The following is a 21,815-nucleotide window of genomic DNA, read 5'->3' on the forward strand; positions in this document are numbered from 1 at the left end:
CTTTAGTTTAATTAGATCCCATTTGTCAATTTTGGCTTTTGTTGCCATTGCTTTTGGTGTTTTAGACATGAAGTCCTTGCCCATGCCTATGTCCTGAATGGTAATGCCTAGGTTTTCTTCTAGGGTTTTTATGGTTTTAGGTCTAACATTTAAGTCTTTAATCCATCTTGAATTAATTTTTGTATAAGGTGTAAGGAAGGGATGCAGTTTCAGCTTTCTACATATGGCCAGCCAGTTTTCCCAGCACCATTTATTAAATAGGGAATCCTTGCCCCATTGCTTGTTTTTCTCAGGTTTGTCAAAGATCAGATAGTTGTAGATATGCGGCGTTATTTCTGAGGGCTCTGTTCTGTTCCATTGATCTATATCTCTGTTTTGGTACCAGTACCATGCTGTTTTGGTTACTGTAGCCTTGTAGTATAGTTTGAAGTCAGGTAGTGTGATGCCTCCAGCTCTGTTCTTTTGGCTTAGGAGTGAGTTGGCAATGCGGGCTCTTTTTTGGTTCCATATGAACTTTAAAGTAGTTTTTTCCAATTCTGTGAAGAAAGTCAGTGGTAGCTTGATGGGGATGGCATTGAATCTATAAATTACCTTGGGCAGTATGGCCATTTTCACGATATTGATTCTTCCTACCCATGAGCATGGAATGTTCTTCCATTTGTTTGTATCCTCTTTTATTTCATTGAGCAGTGGTTTGTAGTTCTCCTTGAAGAGGTCCTTCACATCCCTTGTAAGTTGGATTCCTAGGTATTTTATTCTCTTGGAAGCAATTGTGAATGGGAGTTCACTCATAATTTGGCTCTCTGTCTGTTGTTGGTGTATAAGAATGCTTGTGATTTTTGTACATTGATTTTATATCCTGAGACTTTGCTGAAGTTGCTTATCAGCTTAAGGAGATTTTGGGCTGAGACAATGGGGTTTTCTAGATATACAATCATGTCATCTGCAAACGGACAATTTGACTTCCTCTTTTCCTAATTGAATACCCTTTATTTCTTTCTCCTGTCTAATTGCCCTGGCCAGAACTTCCAACACTATGTTGAGTAGGAGTGGTGAGAGAGGGCTTTTTTAAAAATGCCAATTTTATTTAAGAATTACCTTACTGAAACATTAAAACACAGTGTTAAGTTTCAAGCCTTAAACATACATATTTTTAATATGCCAAGGATGAAATGAGAAGTTTGCCTAAAGCATTTTTATTACAATCCAAGTATGATGGTCATTCCATGGAAGAATATCTGTACTTGTTTGAGTTGCAGGCTGAACTAACCCTTCTTTCATGGAACATGATATTCACCTGAAAAAAATAAGACAGAGACAAACTAGGTTTTCTCAGGCTTGCATATCCAGCAGAAATTTTCTAGAAAACAAACAAAAGGTAGCTGTCAAGGGTAAAAATGATAGTATTTATTGCCAATGGAAAATTTGAACTTTCCAGTAAAACTTAGAACCTTGTAAAATGTTTATTGGCAACTATGAAACCGATGGCTTCTCATACATGAACAGTTTTCTGAAGAGACTGATGGAGATGTTAACAATAGTGATTTTTTCTTGATGTTCTATGATGAAATATGCCAACTTTTAGGAGATCTGAATATCTCACTGAATATTTCCAAATGACTGATGCATCATTATTTTAGGGACTCACAGATCTCAAAGGCAGACCGTAGCTTATAATAGCAATCGGGAACGACAAAAAAAAAAAAAACATCAGGTGGAGTTTGGAGTAATCCAAAGACAGGCTTCAGAAGTTCTCATTCTTCTAGGAGAGTTCACAGAGAAATCACTTCTTTCTCTGGCACTGAAATGCAGCAAAATATGTGCAGTGTTTCTGCCCTGGGAAGCCTAGTTGAGACTCAGAGTTCAGAGTTTTCACTGGAAGCTGGACACGTAGGCACAATGACCAGCTACTGCTACTAAAATTCCAGACTCCCTAAAGGAAAGCAGTTGTTCAGTGCCCCAGGTGGGCAAAACAGTTTTATTAATTAATGTCGGGAACATTCCAAAAGCCGAGTTCCCAGATGCAAACCACGGCCAACCCCGAAAGTAAGCCTTTTTAATCGGAGCAAATCAGGTCTGCTGTATTAACTCCTTACCGCATAATAGTGCTACACAAGCAGCGCACGGTGGCGCACGCCTGTAATCCCAGCACTTCGGGAGGCGAGGCAGGTGGATCACGAGGTCAGGAAATCGAGACCATCCTGGCCAAAACGGTGAAACCCCGTCTTTACTAAAAATACAAAAAAAATTAGCTGGGCGTGGTGGTGGGAGCCTGTAGTCCCAGCTACGTGGGAGGCTGAGGCAGGAGAATAGTGTGAACCCGGGAGGCAGAGCTTGCAATAAGCCAAGATCGCGCCATTACACTCCAGCCTGGGCAACAAGGCAAGATTCTGTCTCAAAAAAAAAAAAAAAAAAAAAAAAAAAAATGCTACACAGTAATAAATAGGTGAAAAATACATTCTGAGCACAAGATAAGAATAGATTTTAATGTAACACACGATGTACAATTTATGATAGAGATTCGGACTCCATTTTGAAGTTAACCTTTAAGAAACCATGCTTGTTGAGTTTTGACGTACTTTCAAAGAAGAATATCTACAATTATTTGCAAAAACTATTAAAAGACTTCATCTTTTTCCAATTAGACATCTTTGTGAGGGCAGATTTCCTTCATACACTTCAATGAAAACAACATAGCATAGCGAATTGAATTCAGAAGCAGATATGAGAATGTAACTCTCTTCCATTAAGACAGACATTAAAGACATTTGCAAAGGAGAAAACCAGGCTTCTCATTAAATCTTGTTTTGGAAAACATAATTATTTTATCTATAAAAGTATATTACTCATGTTAGCATATAATTGATTTATCTTTCCTATTTAAGAATGAATTGATACATACATATTTTTTAAAATTTCTGCTTTAATTTCCAATATCATAATACAATACAGATATCAAAGAAAGAAACTACATAAATAAAAACTATTTGGGGTCTTCAGTAAATTTTAGAGTGTAAACATGTCTTCAGGCCAACAGATTCGAGAAATGCTGGCTTAGACTACTAAGGTATAAATTCAGGGAATTTATAATCAGTATTGTTAATTCATCTTTAATAAAATGTCAGTTCAGTAAGAATTTTGAGAGATGTGGAAGCTGGAATTGGGCTTGAGTCTATGACAGTCAACAAATACTCAGAATGTAAGTAAGTCTAAAAGAGAAATTTGCCAAAATTCAAATGAACAGTGAAGGGTGGTAGATACAATATTCTGGAATATACAATTTAAACGGAAGTGACCTTCCATTTAAGGATAAATATACAGGGGAAAATATAGAGTTTTCAAATATTTCTGCTTGCTATACTCAATAAGACAGATGACCACTTCAGAGAGAAATCTGACAAAATTTAACAAAAGTGTAGATACATATGCCATGAAATCCAGCAATTCTATTTCTCGGAATGTATTCATGATAAAATTTATACACAAGTGCAAAAGGTATTTGTATGAAGATATTCATTGAAGTACAATTTGTAACAGCAAAATAAATTCTGTCCCTCAGCAAGGTCAGAAATAAATAGAGTTTGTTAATATAATGGAATTTTATTTGCAATTTAAAATAAATGAACCAGTCTTATGTGTATTAAGTTAATAAGCCTGAAGACTTTTCATAAGTATAAAAGAAGTTTGCACGACTTCTTGCTATAAAACTATAGCAAGATATCGTTTATGCAGTTGTTCAAAATATATGATATAAAGCATAAGCAAAGTTTTAAAATACTTGCAAAAATAGGACTCAATGTGAACATTATGATTTACGAAATATTATTTTTCTTTTATTTTTTCTGTTTATTCCTTTTTTCTATGATTAACATAAATTACTCTTCTTACTCTTATTTTTATTTCTACTGTTATACTTTCTCCTGTCATTACTAATTTCACGTGTATATAACATTTCAACATTGGTATTTACTTTCTAAGAAAATTGCATTTGATTTTCAAGACAATCAGATAAGTGAACCCCATTTTTCAGTGGAGAAGCCAGACTTAGTGTCTTAATCACCCCAGGAGACATGAAGTGACATTCCCAAGGTCACATACCCAATAGGTGATAGAGTCAGAATAAAACACAGGTTGTCAGAATAAAACACAGGTTTAATGATGATAAATTGATGGTTTTTTACTTGCTATGTCTGCATGTTAGAATGGCATACACATGATAATTCAGTATTTTTATTGGCAGATAAAAATAATAATACCAAGACACGAATAATCAATGCTTACAAAACATTATCTTCTAGGCATGGCTTAGGTGCATTATATTAATCACTTGATCCTCACAACTTTGCAAGGAATCTACTATTATTATCTGACTAGGACAGATGAGGAAACAGGTGCAGAACATTTGAGAAATTGTCCAAAGCTCTGTAGAGAGAAGTGGCTGTGCTGGAATTTGAACCCAGGGAGTATGACTCTAGAGGCCACACTCCTAGCTACTATAATACATCATCCTGCCTCATAAGAAAGCTTTTTTGTTTCAAATCCTCCCAGAAGAACTGATAAAGTGCAGAATTCTCTGAAGATGCTTTTACACTCTGACGCAATTTTAATGAAAGGCATTCTGTGAGGGCTTCTTTTTTATTATTATACTTTTAAGTAAGTTTTAGGGTACATGTGCACAACGTGCAGGTTTATTATGTATGTATACATGTGCCATGTTGGTGTGTTGCACCCATTAACTCGTCATTTCGCATTAGGTATATCACCTAATGCTATCCTTCCCTCCTCCCCCTACCCCACAACAGTCCCCGGTGTGTGATGTTCCCCTTCCTGTGTCCATGTGTTCTCATTGTTCAATAATGTGGCACATATACACCAGGGAATACTATGCAGCCATAAAAAAGGATGAGTTCATGTCCTTTGTAGGGACATGGATGAGGCTGGAAACCATCATTCTCAACAAACTATCGCAAGGACAAAAAACCAAATACCGCATGTTCTCACTCATAGGTGGGAATTGAACAATGAGGGCTTCTTAACACTGCTAATTTAGTTCAATTTTGCAGAGTTTGTCAGCAAACTAAAGAACTCTTTTGGCAGTACAAGCAAATGCCCTCAAATTTAGCCATCTTAAAAATTATCTGAAAACTTTCTCTCAAATTTTGTTTCTATCATCTATGGGCATTTTCTTGCTGTTTTACTTTTCTTTTTTCCTAAAGAAGATAGTGTAACTATTCCAGACACCACAATTAAATTCCTAATTTTAAAGGAGGCTTAAACAGGAGAGAAGGACAAGGAGAAGAAGAAGAGGAAGAAGAAGGAAAAGAGAAAGAAGATTATACAAGCACAAAGAGCCTATTTGCTAATATTTCTTTTGGTGAATATTTATTTTGATATATTTCTAAGAAAATATAATAAATATTCAGTGCTCAAAATAACTTCATAGATAAATGGTACTGCAATTTTGGTAACATCTTTTGACATGAATGTTGGATTCATTCATGAGCATGAATCCCATCAGGAAATGGGCCTTTTGTATGAGTAAAAATTCGAAATTAACAAAAACAGTCAAACACCATGTACTCTGACCTTAACTCCTCCTGAGAAGTGACCATTGTTACTAATTTTTAGAGGTGTCTTTTTAAATAAAGTAAATGCCTATATTTGTTAATCTTCATTTTCTCTGCAAAGTTCTATACTTTTTTTTCTCTCCTTAAAAAATCTTTAAATTTATCTTGGGGGTGTGTGTATACAATTTTTTATATATACATATATTTATATATTATATATTATATATAATTTTTTATATATATAATATATATTTTTATATATATAATATATATTTTTATATATATAATATATATTTATATATAATATATATTTATATTTTTTATATTATATATATTTTATATAAAAATATATTTATATTTATTATTTATATATATATTTTATATATATAGTTTATATATATATGTGAAGCTTTTTTTAGTAGTTACATGACATTCTATTTATGGTGTATTCTAATTTCACTAGTCAACTTTTAGTGGATTATATAGCTTATTAAAAGTGTTTGACTAAGTTACTATTATCAACAAAGTTTCAATGAATTTTACACTTAAAATTTGCATGCAAGCATGTAAGCAAGCTTATTTGTGGGATGAATTTATAGTGCAATCTGGGTTAACTCCTGGGGAGATAACATTTATTTAAATAATCTATTTCTTGTTCATGGCTGTCAACCTATGTGATAGTGATGCTGAAGCTCCTTCTGGTGACTTTGTAAGTGGGTGTGGATTATTAGCTCTGTGACAACCCATTGCCTCCCCATTGTCTTCTTTGCCTCTTAATTCTGCAAAGTGTGGAGTCTCCTTAACTGGTAGTGGGATGGGAAACCAATTATTCTTTTTAATTGGCTTGCCTCCTAGGCTGCAATGGAGTTCTCCAGCGATCCAGATCATTACTAGTGCAGATCACTAATCTTGATATTTATTTGATCCAATAATCTAGCATTTGCCATCTCACAATGTTCTCCATGCCACTAAAGAACAATTTGAGTGGTTCTTGAGAGACCTCTGGCTAGGCAAGAGAGGTAGAAGATGGATTTAAAATGCTTTGCCAAGCACAACTTGATTGCATTTTTTTTTTGGTCCAGAAATCTAGAGTCAAAGAATGCTATATCTACAGTTGGCATTGAGTACTGAGACTTCAAAAATACAAACCCAAAAATATTAATTTTTCTGCAATTCCCAACACTGTATTTTGTTGTCTTTTAAAATCATATTCTACCTTATAAGTTGTAAATATACAAAAATACCTCAGTTAAGGCATTTTCTATAGCAGATTACAACATAAAAATATAAATGTGGCATGAAAGTATTTAAAGTGAGAGTAATGAGTGTTTAAAAAAAGAAATGTTGGCATTAATAACACCACCCACTTTATTAGATACTATATTCAAGATAAACTAAAATTTCAAAGTTTACTGACCGGCAAAGGTTAAATATAATGTTCCTCTTGTTGCTACCTGTCTATGGAGTGAACTGGATAAGTGCTTGTGATCCATTTAAAGGGATAAAACTTATAAAAAGAGGTCAATGAAGGAAAACAGGGTGACTGTCAATTTCAGATAGGAAACCACATGCCATCTTTGACTTTGAAATGTGTAGTAAGAGCTGTTGAACATCAAGCAGGGGGTACATTCATAGTTTTTATTCTCTTTGCAAAATATTTCTTCGATAATTTTGTCATTTTTGGACTTTTATAAATACATGTTTTCCTGTAGCAGTTTGTCCTAAAAGCAAGGTGCAATTACATGCAAATAATGAAATAGTTCTCTCTATCTACCTACCTATGTATCCATCCATATATATCTTTGACAAGAATGCCACCTATTTCAATGTATTTTCCTTAATAATTCCACAATGGATCAGTATGTATATTGTTAAGTAGTTCTGGGGAAAATAAAGAAAGAAAACATGTATTAGTTTCTCCTATTAACCTAATTGTTACTAGGTGGGCTGCACTTTTAATCTCATTTAACCCTCACCCAGCACTGTAAGAGGCGATCATTAGCCCATCATTTATTAATAAGAAAACGTAGACTGAGAGAAATTAACTAATTTTTACAAGAGCACAAAAATTATAGGAGGCACAGAAGAATTTGAACCCAGTTGTGTCTATTTCTCACCCCCTTGGTCTTGTCTCTTCTCCACGTATGTATAAAAATGATGGCAATTAATTATGGTGACCACCAATTTTTTATCACTGGCAAAGTACCAGGTCTTATGCTAAGTGCTGCATTGACACCGTCTCTAACAATCCTCACTAAGAAACTATTATCGTTATCACTTTATAAAGGGAGGGGTGATGTCCGGGAAAATAAGACTGATTTCCCAAATCCACACAGAGAAGGAAAGAAGAAGGAATTAAACTCTTTGTTAGGTAGTTTTTCTGTTGGGTTGATGGAGGTTACAATTTATGGAAAGCAGAAACAGAATTAGAAGCAACTGCTCACTTTTAACATAAAGGGTTATGTCTCCATTACATTAATTTTACACTAACTTTGTATTTTTGCTGACTATAATTTATAGTATGTTTTAAAATATTCTTGTTTTGGACCAAACATTTATTTCTCTAATCCTTTTGAATCCTAGTAGAGATTACTTGATATTCTACTATTATGAAAATAGTCCTGTGAAAAAAAGACTTATGGTTGCATTTACAGTATCAGTGATCTTACCATTCTCATCATTGTTATGCTTTGAAAACCACCTTTTCTATAGTTTGAGATTCTCTTTTCACTTGAAAGTCATAAGTATCTGAAATAATCCACATAAACACTACATAGTGTTCCCTTAAGATAGTGATTGAATTTCTGCACAAGAATTGAAAGATATATATGTGAAAAAGTTAAACTATTGGAGATATTTAATTTCCTTTTATTAAATTGTGTAATGCATTAGCATAAAAAGGTATATTTTATACATTCTTGAAGAATTTTTCCACCAATGCAATGAGATAAGATATTTTATAAAATGTCCTGTTAGATAAGGCACTTTCAAGTTTGATCCGTGTGACACAATATACTTTAATTACTGTTGTTAGCAAAGAGTAACACATTTGTTTGTGAAATTGTGGGACTGATCTGTAAATGAAAATACAGTACTTCAGAAAGTTGTATAAATAAGTGTTTAAATGTCGTGGTTCATAAAAATGTTTCATCATCATTCTATCCTTTACCAAGTTTTATACAGATTATAGATAAAATTAATAGAAGTTTATTTTAAAATCAGTTAGAAGAAATTTGCATTCAGTATTCCCTTCTGCCATCCAGTTTCCTTGACTTGTCTTTTCAGCTGTCTCCAGGGCCCCAAGCACCTAGTCTTCTTTTTGGCAATGCTTTCATGATAGATCTTAGAACCCCTGCTCTCAGTTAGGATGTTTAATTAGCACATGTATGGAGGTAAGTTCCAGGAGATAAATAAGGTGAAAAGAAACTCACCGCATCCATTAGTCCACCGTACAATTTAATGTATTTGTATTTATTTTATGCTCTGCTATGAAGAAATGACATCAGAATGATGAGTTAGAAAAATTCATTCTTTCATTCAGTATCGTTATCTCCATCCTCACTTATATCACTGGCTTGGCTGGCATTTTGTAGTTACTGAGCGCCATATATTTTAAAATTGTAACTAAGCTCCATACAGCTTCTGGGTACTGTGAAGTTGGCAACCTCTAGACCGGGTTCTAAATGAAGCTCACTATCTCCTGGATATTACGGGTCAATTGTCCTCAGTAGAAATCACTGTAAGAGGGGATGGAGCCACTGGATAACACCCTGCAAGTAATTTTACTACTCTGGGTATTAGTTTAATCATTGGAATATATGTACAGGAAGGATTGTATCTTTATATATCTAAGATTTTATGATTCTTTATATATCTAAGATTTTATGATTCTAAATGATGAATGTAGGGACTAAGGATTTTAACAGGTAATAGACACACTGCATAACAGGAGAGAAGGCTTCAATTTGGAAAACTCCAATTTGTGGATCAGAACTAATAGACATGCCATACTTACATATTGTGTAATTTAATATTGTGAGCAGCAGTGCTTACATAGAAATATACAGCATTGAATGCATATGCTAGAAAAGAAGAAAAACCTAAAATCAATAGTCTAGTGCCCACCTTAGAAAACTAGAGAATGAAGAGCAATATAAGCCTAAAGCAAGCTGAAGAAAAGAAATAGTAAGAATTAGGACAGAAATCAATGAAACTAAAAACATTAAATCAGCGACAATTTTTTTTAAGTTGGTTCTTTGATAATGTCAATAAAATTGATGCATGTTTAGCCAGAATAATGAAGAAAAAAAGAGAAAACACAAATTGATAATTGATTTCTTGTGTTTGATTGAAAAACATTTACAAATAAAAAACTAAAAATTTTATTTGCTGCTGCTTTGATGAAAGATATGCAATAATATGAATGGAGGCACAGTTTTATTTACTAGTATTTGAAATTCATGAAGACAAACACCCACTTAACTACTTTTAAGAATTCCATGTCTTCCTGAGTGTAATTTGTGTCTTTCATTGGAGGGATAAAATGACACTAAAATGTTTTGCTTTTCTTACTTAAATGCCACATCATCAGAAATATATCTTGTGTTATAAAAAGTCGCAGTTAATAAAAATGTATTTCATATTGACATTCTAAATTATAATTGCAGCCTATAAAGTTTATTTTTTATTATTAAAAGTTTCTACTTTATAGTCATTTTCACTATAACGTATACTATGGAAAAGACAAATTCTCAGTGACAGTGTTCTGGAAGCCTCTTTCTTTTTTATCTAGAAGCTACCTGTAATTCACACACACACACACACACACAGAGAGAGAGAGAGAGTTAATTCCATCTTACAATACTTCAGAAAAGTGAATTATATTGTCACCTTCTAGGCAATATTCTCACACTCTGCCTCTTACTGTAGGGTGAGTCAACAGCTGAATTGCTTCAAAAAGAAGCTCAAGTCTTGTCTCCTTTCACTACATTCGGACAGTTTGCTCTTACATTCTAGTATATTAGGTTCTAAGGAAGAGTATTGGGATCGAAGAATAAAGTGATTCAAAGAAGGAAGAATAGTCAGTGAGATGTTACAGCAAACATCAGCTCACATCAGTAAGACTAAGATAAACAGAACAAGATGACCATTTAAGAAAATGAAGTGACCATTAACTTGGATGTAAAATAAACTTAAAATGTTGGTTGGAATTGGCCTCTTCGAATTCAGTGCAATAAACTAATTTTATTCTATGACTGTGAAACGAGTTTTGATACCATACCAGCTTGATGAAGAAAAATAACTAAAGATAGATATAAACTCCATCATTCTTATTGCCAGTCTCATCATATTTAGTTTGCTTCTTTGCTTTTCATATAATTCATCAATGTACAAAGGACAGATGAGTGGTGCCTTTTATAAAATTAGAAAAACTATTAGATATATATTTCAAAATTGGTAAAAGTAAATTTTAAGTGTTCTCAACACAAAGAAATGATGTGAGGTGGCCTGATTCAATCACCGTACAATGTAAAGCATATTGTATCTAACATTGTATATAATTATTAATTACTTGGATTCAATCACCGTACAATGTAAAGCATATTGTATCTAACATTGTATATAATTATTAATTACTTGTTAATTAAAAATAAAATATTTTTAAAAGCACTGTTAAAAAGATTTATTATAGCACTTTATATTGAGATTCAAATAAATAACTATAATGGGTAGTATTATGTTTGATAACATAACCTATCTAGTTCTTTTATGTAGGGAACCTGCATTTTTATGAAGCAGATTTAGTCCATGGGGAGAAAGCATGAGGCAGCAAGAACATTGTCAGAATCTGGATGAGATAGCCACTGAAAATAACTCATTCAATAAGAGTATTATCTCAATAGAAACTGAATTGTTAATATTTTAAGTATTTTAGCAATTCAGAATGTCATAATACAAGGCCTCCTCATTTTATATGTATGAGATCTTCAGAATACAATTCTGAAAATAAGATATCAATGGCTGTAAAAAAAAAAAAAAAAAAGATAAAAGCCGGGTATGGTGGGTCATGCCTGTAATCCTAGCACTTTGGGAGGCTGAGCCCGACAGATCACCTGAGGTCAGGAGTCTGGGACCAGCCTGGCCAACATGGTGAAACCTCATCTCATCTCTACTAAAAATACAGAAATTAGCCGGGCCTGGTGGCAGGCTCCTCTAATCCCAGCTACTCACTCAGGAGGCTGAGGCAGGAGAATTTCTTGAGCCCAGAAGGTGAGGTTTGCAGTGAGCCGAGATGGCACTACCGCACTCCAGCCTGGGCAACAGAGCAAGACTCCCTTTCAAAAAAAAAGACATCTAGTAAGAAAATATAAAAACACATGCACCTTCTAGGTAGACGATGTAAATATGTAAATACAAGCACAACTATAAAAATTTTCCTGGGGCAAATAGAGGAAACAAACTTAAGACTTGTAGTTAAGCTAACTCCACTATTCACTACAGGTATGAGAAAGATCAGACCATAACCAACATATCACATTCAGGGAAAAATATATAACTCAATTTGGGCCAATGAAACCCAATAGACATTAGCTGAGGACTTTAGAAGTGAAGGTTCATTTCTTTTCCTCAAAAGCTACCTTAAAAAAGATTCATTTTCTTGATGATAATGCATTGGAAAAAAGTGTAATAATGATAAAAACAAATGTTCGCCAGACCATTCTCTGTGTGCCTGGTGCTATCATATGTGCTGTTGATGCAGGAACTCAGTCTTCACAGTCAGGTTGTGTATGAAGTGGGTGCTATTATTCTGTACATCTTACACTTGGGGAAACTTAGAATTCGTTAACTATAGTAAGACCTCACTTCATGTCGTTGATAGGCTCTCAGAAACTGCAACTTTAGGTGAAATGAGGTATAATGCAACCAATGATTTTTCTCATCTATGTCATAACAAAAAGCATGAAAGGAAACAATGTTATTTGAGGATGGGGTGTACATTGTTTGGTTAAAGTGGCAATTTCCAAGAACCTATCAGTGATGTGAAGGAAGGACTTACTATGATCCAAAATTGAGTGGCAAGGAAGTAGAGATGGGATTTGATTCCTTAAGCCTTATTCCAGAGTCCGCATCCTTTACAGTTGTGCTGTAGTAATTCTCATCAAGTACTAGTACAACCATATATATCACGTGATGTTTCTCTACACTGGAAATCAAAAATATTCGAATACAGAATGCTACATTCCTAGACAGAATAACTCAATATTATTAGAATGCCATTTTATATTATTATATGCTTAATATAATATGGATAAGATAATCAAGAGTTTTCCTGCCCACCCCCGCAAAAAAGTAGACTATGAAACTAACTAATACACATAATCTTAAAAAGAAGAAATATGGCCTACTGGTGATTTAAAACTATCTTAAAACCACAATCACTGAGCAATATGATATCAGTGCAAGCATAAAGATAGATGAGTATATAAATTCCAGAAAGATGTGTGCTTCTTCTAGGTAAGTAAAGACCAATAGCAATTTTTGTACCATGGGGCAGTGGTCCAATATTGGTATAAAACCAGTTGCCATAGTTAGAGAGACTTTTCTAAGACTAGAAATTATATATGTATATGTATATGTATATGTATAGTCAAACTTTTAAGGACTGTGTGGGTGAAAACATCCCATAAGCAAAGTTAATTCTACCAACTAGAGTAAGTGGCTGCTAGTGATGAGGCCAGAAAGCAGAAAGACATCTTGTATTTTCATGGAGCATGGGATGAAGAACTCTTTGGGAGGAAGGATCCTGACCTCACAGGCATGATAGCTCAAATCAGAGGAAAAGAGAAAATATTAAAGCTATGTCCCAGTTCCCACCCAGCTCAATTCCAGCTAAGATTCAAAAGAAAAGTTCCTCAATACAGGTGCCTATGGGAGTAAAAAGGTATTTATTTCTGTCTCCACCGGTTTTTAAAATGTGTCATGTCTGCCATAAAATAAAATGTTTATCAGGCAGGTGAACAAGCAAGGAAATGTAACCTATAGTCATAAAAAGAAACCACCCATATAGGGAGATGTATAGAAGGCTCAGCTATTGAAATTACCAGAAAAGAACTTTAAAATAACCCATCTAAAAGTTAGATAACAAATGTTAACAGAGGACTTTCAGCAGAGAGAAGTAACATAAAAATGAACCAAGTGGAAATTTTAAAAATCATAAAGTAGAGAGCAACAATTCAGCCTGTGGGCTTAAAAACAGAATGCATCAGCAGAGGAAAGAGTCAGTAAATTTAAGTAAAGCATAGCACAAATTATCCAATATGAAACACAATGGGAAAAAAAAAGAAAAGGGAAAAACAGAAACAGTCTGAAGTTTGTTAAACAATATCAAGTGTTTTAATATTTGCTCTATGGGAGTTCCAAAATGAGAGGAAAAAAAGAATAGCCCAGAGGCAATATTTAGGAAATAATAGCTGAAGATTTCACAAAATTAACAAAATACATCAGGACACAGAGACAGGAGAACAAATAAACATTTTAAAACCCTACAATTTACTACATTGTAGTCAAGCTGCTGAAAACCAAAGATAAAGACAACATATTTAAACTGGCCAGATACAATAGGGTAATTCCATTCAATGAAACAAAAATAAGAATATTTATCATCAGAAATTACAAAACCTAGGAGACAATAGCATAAAGTTTTTAAAGTGCTGAAAAGGAAGCATATAACTAGAATTCTATAACCAGTGAAATTATCTTTTAAAACTAAAAGGAAAAAATATATTTCAGAAAAAGGTGAAATAATTCATCATCATGAAATGTGCACGATAATAAATACTAAACGAAGTTAGGTCTGAAGAGAAATGATTCCAGAAGACTAATTTTGAAAGAAGAAATGAAGAGTCAAAGTAATAATAAATACATGTAAAAATGCTTTCTAAGAATTGCATTAAGAGATGATTGATTCTTTTAAGAAAATATAGCATGCCTGTAATCCCAGCACTTTGGGAGGCCAAGGTGGGTGGATTAACTAAAATCAGGAGTTCAAGACCAGCCTGACCGAAATGGTGAAACCCTCTCTCTATTAAATACAAAAAATTAGCCAGACGTGGTGGTGCATGCATGTAATCCCAGCTACCTGGGAGGCTGAGGCAGGAGAATCGCTTGAACCCTGGAGGCGGAGGTTGTAGTGAGCCAAGATTGCGCCACTGCACTCCAGCCTGGGCAACAAGAGGGAAACTCCATCTCAAAAAAAAAAAAAGGAAAGAAAGAAAGAAAGAAAGAAAGAAAGAAAGAAAGAAAGAAAGAAAGAAAGAAAAGAAAAGAAAAGAAAAGAAAAGAGAGAAAGAAAGAAAATATAGTAGGAAAATATTGTATGGCTTATAATATAACTAGAAGAAAAATATATGCCAACCTTCACAGAAAGAGTGAGAGGGGTTAAATGGAGGATGGTTTTTGTGCAATTCTTACATTATTTGTAAAATGGTAAACTATCAATTCAAGGTATACTGTGATGAACTCAGGATTCAATATATATAATATATATTTATAACATATATATTGATGGATAGATTGTAAAATAATCTACTAAAGGTACTGTCGGGAAACATCAAACTAAGAATTTGTGGCCAATAAAGCACAACATTGTAAACAAACAAAATTTAAAGAGATACAGGGCTAATAAGCAAATAATACAGTTTTTTAAAGTGATCTATTCACAAGATCGTACCCTTTCCAGCCATTCCAGGGACAAACTGGGATGCCATTGCTCCCAACAGTTACCTGAGAAGGGAGTTTGGAGATCATAATTGGTTTGAGATCACCACTGCCAAAGATCTTACAAAGCTCCAAAATTCTTTGATCATAGGGGTCAATTCTAAAATTCCTGGGTTTAGAAATCAAGATACTTGCTTTATACTTCCCACTGAAACACACCAAAAAGTTATGGATTCCAACCCAAAGGAGCTAGCTGGACTGCCCAAGCCCTATATTATGTCCAGGCATGAACTGGTGAGCCCTGCTGCTAGCAACAGAGAATACATATTTTAATATCTAGCATAAATAATCTCTGAAAATAGAATTCAAGGAAATAGAGCTAACAATGCAATAGAGAACATAAAATGAAATATGAAAAGTTTCCAATAAATTCTAAAAAGATAGAAAAAGAGAAAGAAAAGAAGAAAGAACATATGAAGAGAAAACGAGTTGTGAGGTGGTTGCTGTAAACAAGTCACTACAGTAACTGCATTAACGTGATAGTAGATTCTCTGATGACCTCTATGTTGCCTGCTTTCTGGTGTTCATGCCCTGGTATGATCCTCCCACCCCTTTCTTGAGTGTGGGAGACCTATAAATTGCTTCTAATGAATATGCAAAGATGATGAGGTTCCACTCCCATGATTATGTTATGTTACACAAAAACCCACCTTGTTATTGTTAGCACACTTGCTCTATAGACTCTCTCTCCCTAGCTAGGTTTGAAGACTAAGTGACCATACTGGGAGGCTCACTTGTTAAGGAGCCAATAGAAACCTCCAGGAGCTAGAGCAACCTTCAATCAACAACCAGCAAAAAGCCACAACCCTCATTCCTGTAACTACAAGTAAACAAATTCTGCAAACACCTTGAGAAAGCTCAGAAGTGGATTCTTTCCCAATTGGGCCTCCAGATGAGAACACAACATTGCTGACACCTTAACTGCAACCTTGTAAAGCCCTCAGCAGAAGACCAGACTAAGCCATGCACAGACTCCTCATACACAGATAACAAATGTGTGTTGTCTTAAGCTACTAGTTTGTGGTAATTTGTTAGGCAGCAATATATTACTAATATGTGTATGTGGATAAACATTTCAGTTAGAAGGTAGAGATTGTCAGGTTGCATTTAAAAGAAAAAGGTCCGTTGTAGGGACATGGAAGAAGCTGGAAACCATCATTCTCAGCAAACTATCGCAAGGACAAAAAACCAAACACCGCATGTTCTCAGTCATAGGTGGGAATTGAACAATGAGAACACATGGACGCAGGAAGGGGAACATCACACGCCAGGGCCTGTTGTGGGGTGGGAGGAGGAGGTAGGGATAGCATTAGGAGATATACCTAATGTTAAATGACGAGTTAATGGGTGCAGCGCACCAACATGGCACATGTACACATATATAACTAACCTGCACGTTGTGCACCTGTACCCTAGAACTTAAAGTATAATAATAAAAAAAAGGCTGTTTATAAGACATGCACTTTAACTAGAAAGAGGGAGATATGTTGAAAGTAAAAAGATGAAAAAAAAAGGCAAAAACTAATCGTAGGGGAAATCTAATAACAAGAAAGCCAGTGTGACTATGTTAGTATCAGATAAAGTAGACTTCAAGATAAAGACAGACTATTACTCAAAATAATAATTTTATAATGTCAAAAAGGTCAATCTATAAAGGAGACATGATAATAAAAGTTTTTATACATTTAGTGACATAGCCTAAAAATACTGAAACAAAAAATTAATTGAGAAAACAGAAAAGCATATAAATACATCATCTCTAATAATAATTGAAGAAAAAAGTTGATTCTGTTTGAGTAATTGCTACGAGTAGACAAAGAATATATACATATGTAAAAGATTGGGACATCTCTATTAACGAGTTTGGGCTAACTGATGCTTATAGAACCCTATTCTCAAAGATAACAGAATAAACATTAATTTCAGGCACACATAGAGTATTAAAAAAATGAGCTAAGACTTAATAAATTTTAAATATTTAAGTTTTATATAATCTGATCTCTGATCACAATGAAATTAAACTAGAAATCAATAGTTAAAAGATAATCAAAAAATATCCCAGATGCTTGTAAATTAGGCAACACACTTCTAAAACCCTATGGGCCAACACACACACAAAAACCTGTGTATGAATGTTCATAGCAGCATTATTTATGGTAGTCAAGAAATTCCCAAATGTCTGCCAGATGAAGAATAAAGAAAATATGAGCTATCTATATACAATGCAATATTATTTGGCAATAAAAATGAAGTACTGATAGATGCTACAACATGAATGAACCTCAAAAACGTTGTGCTAAGTGAAAGAAGCCAGTCACAAAACAGTGCATATTGTACGATTACATTAATATAAAATGTCCAGAATAGACAAATCCACAGAAACAGAAAGAGATTAGCAGTTGCCAGCGTTTGCAGGAAAGAAGGAATAGGAAATGACTGCTAATTGGGACAAGATTTCTTTTGGGGGTGATGAAAATATTCTGAAATTAGATTTAATGATGGTTGTACTTCTGGGCATTTTATACCAAAAAGGATTAATTTTATTATGAGTAAAATATATCTTAATAAAGCTATTGTTGTTTTATTCACAATGAAAATTATTAAATATTTTGAATTGAAAAATAACCACTTTAGAATGTATGGGATGAAGTTAAGTCAGTGCTTAAAAACAAATATATAGATTTAAATGCACATATTTAAGAAAGGAAATGTTTAAAATAATTTATCTAAGCTTCCACCTCAAGAAGAAACAAAACAGATTCAATCAAAGACAGGAAATAAAAAAATAAGAACAAATAAAATTAAACAGAAAACAGACAAATAATAGCAACATGAACAAAACTAAATGTAGGTTCTTACATAAATTGATAAACTTGATAAATTTCTAGCCGAACATCAATAAAAAGACAAAAAGCACAGATTAACAATACTAAAGAAAGAGGGATGTAACTACATGCATTATAAAAGGTTAATAAAGTAATATTATAAAACAAATGTATGCCAACAAATTCAACAATGCAGATGAAAGAAATAAACTCCCTGAAAAACACAACTTACCAAAATGGACACAAAAATTTAGGATGCAAGTGTAGTTAATATGAAAACATCTTTGTGTAATGGAATCTATTTAAAAACTAAAAATAAAAATAGAAGAAATAATAAGGGAAAGACTGATCAATTTGCCTACCTGAATAGTAACGATGCCTATAACAATTTATGCCAGATATTGATCATTTCTGATACTTTTCATTACTTCTTGAAGATCTGAGTTTTCATTTGGCAATATTTCCCTTCACCCTAAAGAACTTAGTTTGGCACTTCTTGTAGTGCATATTTCAGGAAAAGTTTCCTTAGTGTTATTTTATCTGAAAATATTATATTTTACCTTGTATTATATAAAAATAAAAATAAAAATAGTTTTGTTTTTCCTGGGTATAGAATGCTGGGTTAACAGTTATAATCAATCCATTTGTCGTGTGTGTGTGTGTGTGTGTGTGTGTGTGTGTGTACATATACATGTATATCATGTATATCATTGGAATTTAATAAACAGTATGCTTAATTGTATTCATTTGATCTTATTTCATGGCTTAATTTGTAGTTTCCCTTTTTCATTAAAAAAAAGTGTATTGAGTCTCCTCTATGTGCCAAGATTTTCCAGAATCTTAAGATATATCAGAGAACAAACAAGGCAAAAATATCTGCCCTTATAGAACTTACATTCTAGTGGTTGCCAATCACTCTATTTTCCCCTTTTAAATTAGTATGTTCTGTTCTATTATTTCATTCCTTTAGTAGTGAAATTACTTTCCCCATCATTTGTAATTATACACACACGTTCTCTGTTATTATGTGAAAACACAATGCTGCCTATTTGTGTAATGGAGAACCACCAAGATGCTCCTTATAAACCACAATTTAACCCCATACAATAAGATGATGTCTTACAATATTCTTTCTTACTCCACCTCATCTTCTCTACTGTTAATGAGATCTGTGAAATACTTTTACATCTTCTCCTCCACCTTAACCCAACTCCTAAGTCTCCCCAAGATAGTTCAATTTGTTCTAGACTATCATAATAAATTACAATCCATTTTCTTCAATTACTGATAGTCTGAATTCTCAGCTGTGAATTACCTGTCTTTTCACTGATGTGTTTCTCAAGTATTTTTCTCAAGTGGTTTAGCTGAAATCAACATCTAACCACACATACCTATCTTTCTTTTACTAGATATACTTTTTTTGATATTATCCTTTTCTCTCAGCAATCTGCAAGTGGAATTTACTGTCATTTACTTTTCAATAGTTCAAAAACATGTCTGATTCCATTTGAATTATTTTTAGGAGCTCACATTTTCCATCTGGAAGTTTCCATATATTTTTCTCTTTATCCTTAAGAGGTCAAGAATATTGTTAGCATATATCTTTCTCATTACTACTTCAAGAAGCTTAATGCAGTTTTTCATTCTGTACAAGCCAATCTTTCTCCGGTTAATGGAAGCATCCTTCAGTCATTAAGACAGTTATTGTGTATCTCCCATCACACAGTTTCCTTTGTATAAAACGTTTCCTTTTCACCGTCTAAAACTCTTGTGACTTAGATGCTAAGTTTCTGAAATGGATCCTCCAGATTTCATAGGTTTCCCTTCAAATTTTCTCTTTTTTCATGTTTTGGTCTGTACTTTGAGATAATATTCTTTCGTTCACCTTTTCAGGCCACTAGTTTTAGTCTTAACAATAATCATTCCATATTTCAACTCACCTACTGAATTTTCCACCTATTGGGTATAATAGATATGGTTCTGGTGATGGGTACACTAAAAGCCCACACTTCACCACTATGCAATATATCCATGTAACACAACTGTACTTGTACCCCTAAATGAATAAAAGTAGATTTTTAAAAATTAAATTAAATTTTTATTCTAGAAAGTCTTATTTTGTGCTGAGCTGCAATAATTGCAGTTTTTTTTTTTTTACCATATTGTTGTCCTATATTATTGTTTGAAACCTCAGCTGTCTCCATCAGAGATTATTTGTTGGTTGGTGAGTTGGTTGATTATTTGTTGGTTGGTGAATTTGTTGATTGGTTTTTGCCTGGTGATGGCCCTATTTAACCTCCCCTTGCTAGCTGCTTGGATTCCAAGTATGTGTGATTATGATGTTTTCCTGTGATCTCTTTAGGAATCACCTTTGGTTGCTGAAGCATCCAAAGTGGAAGAACTCTCAGAGGAAATGGAAGTTAAATCACCATCTTCTTCTGTGGCTAAACCTATAACAGTAAGAAGGCAGGAGGAAAATTCCTGACTATGACCTGGATTTCTCCTACTCTCTTAGCCTCTGGAGTAGGGATAACTCAATTCAACTTTTCTGCTCTGACTTGTATTTTGAAGGCCAAGGAAACAAGGCCCATGCACGCATGTGCGTGCACACCTCCCCCCCCCCCCCCCCCCCCGCCACACTCAGGTTCAATGTTTTCCCAATTCCCCAGCAGTTCACATATTTCTGTAGACCAAGTCCTTTCCAGTATCCCCACAATCTTTTTTCAGAGGCTATCTTACCATGATCTCACCAAGCCCATGGCAGGATAGCCCTTCACAAGTTTCTTCCTAAGGATTCCTCAACCTGCAGAGCTAAAGACTTCTGTCCGATCTGGGAATCTACTGCCTTTCTCAGCCATTTGGACAGGTGAGCCAGAGGTATTCTTGTTTAGAATGAAGAGAAAGTATGATGCTTTCTCCAAACATTTCCAGAATCTCTGTCTTTTATTTAAGTTCTTTCCTTATAATTTGCATTAAGATTTGTCAATATATAGGTTAAAATGATATAAAATTTATCTTAATAATTCTTCATTACTGGGGAAGTCATCAATTCAATATATACAATTTTTTTCTGTGTTCCTTTTATAAATTGCCTTCTCATGTCTATAGTTCAATTTTCTGCTATCTATGAAATCAAAGAAAAATGCAACAAAATATGTAACTAAATGCTAAGTGCTTTCAATGCTGTAGAAAATTATCTTAAGATGTCTCAATCTTCCTTGGAGGAAGCAGACAGATGCCTGCATAATTGAGACTATGTGTGGCTTCTCAATTCTTTCTAGAAATGACAAAAAAGCAAGACAGTGTTATAGACTTTGAATGGGTCAATGTCAACACTAATTTTTTAAAGTATTTGTAAGAAGATCAGAACCACTGATACAAGTAACCAGAGAAAGGGATATTTTTGCCTGAGTTTTTACAAGTACAGCTGTAAAACAAACAACAGGTATGGTCAAACAAATGACCATAAACAAGCAAAATTCCACTAAATAAAAGGAGAAATAAGCAAGGATATAGAAAAAAATTGGAAAAATGGTGTTAATAAGCTACGTTGCTGTGTTCTGTTCCATGACAATAATCTGAGTATTTATGTCTGTCAAGAATAGTTATTAGCACTTTCTTGGACACAAGCATTGTGATCTAAATT

The 21,815-nt window shown here is 33.8% G+C and overlaps 1 long non-coding RNA gene across 1 annotated transcript in view; it reads right to left on the bottom strand.

The window, feature by feature from the left end:
- Positions 1-710: 710 nt before the first annotated feature.
- LOC134808017 (uncharacterized) overlaps positions 711-21,815 on the bottom strand; it is an 87,054-nt gene continuing 65,949 nt past the window's right edge. Inside the window, exon 3 of the long non-coding RNA XR_010149910.1 lies at positions 711-1,297. This is a non-coding gene — a long non-coding RNA (uncharacterized LOC134808017). The remainder of the gene's footprint in view (positions 1,298-21,815) is intronic.

The sequence above is a fragment of the Pan troglodytes genome, chromosome 13 (assembly GCF_028858775.2).
Source record: "Pan troglodytes isolate AG18354 chromosome 13, NHGRI_mPanTro3-v2.0_pri, whole genome shotgun sequence".
Taxonomy (NCBI): Eukaryota; Metazoa; Chordata; class Mammalia; order Primates; family Hominidae; genus Pan; species Pan troglodytes.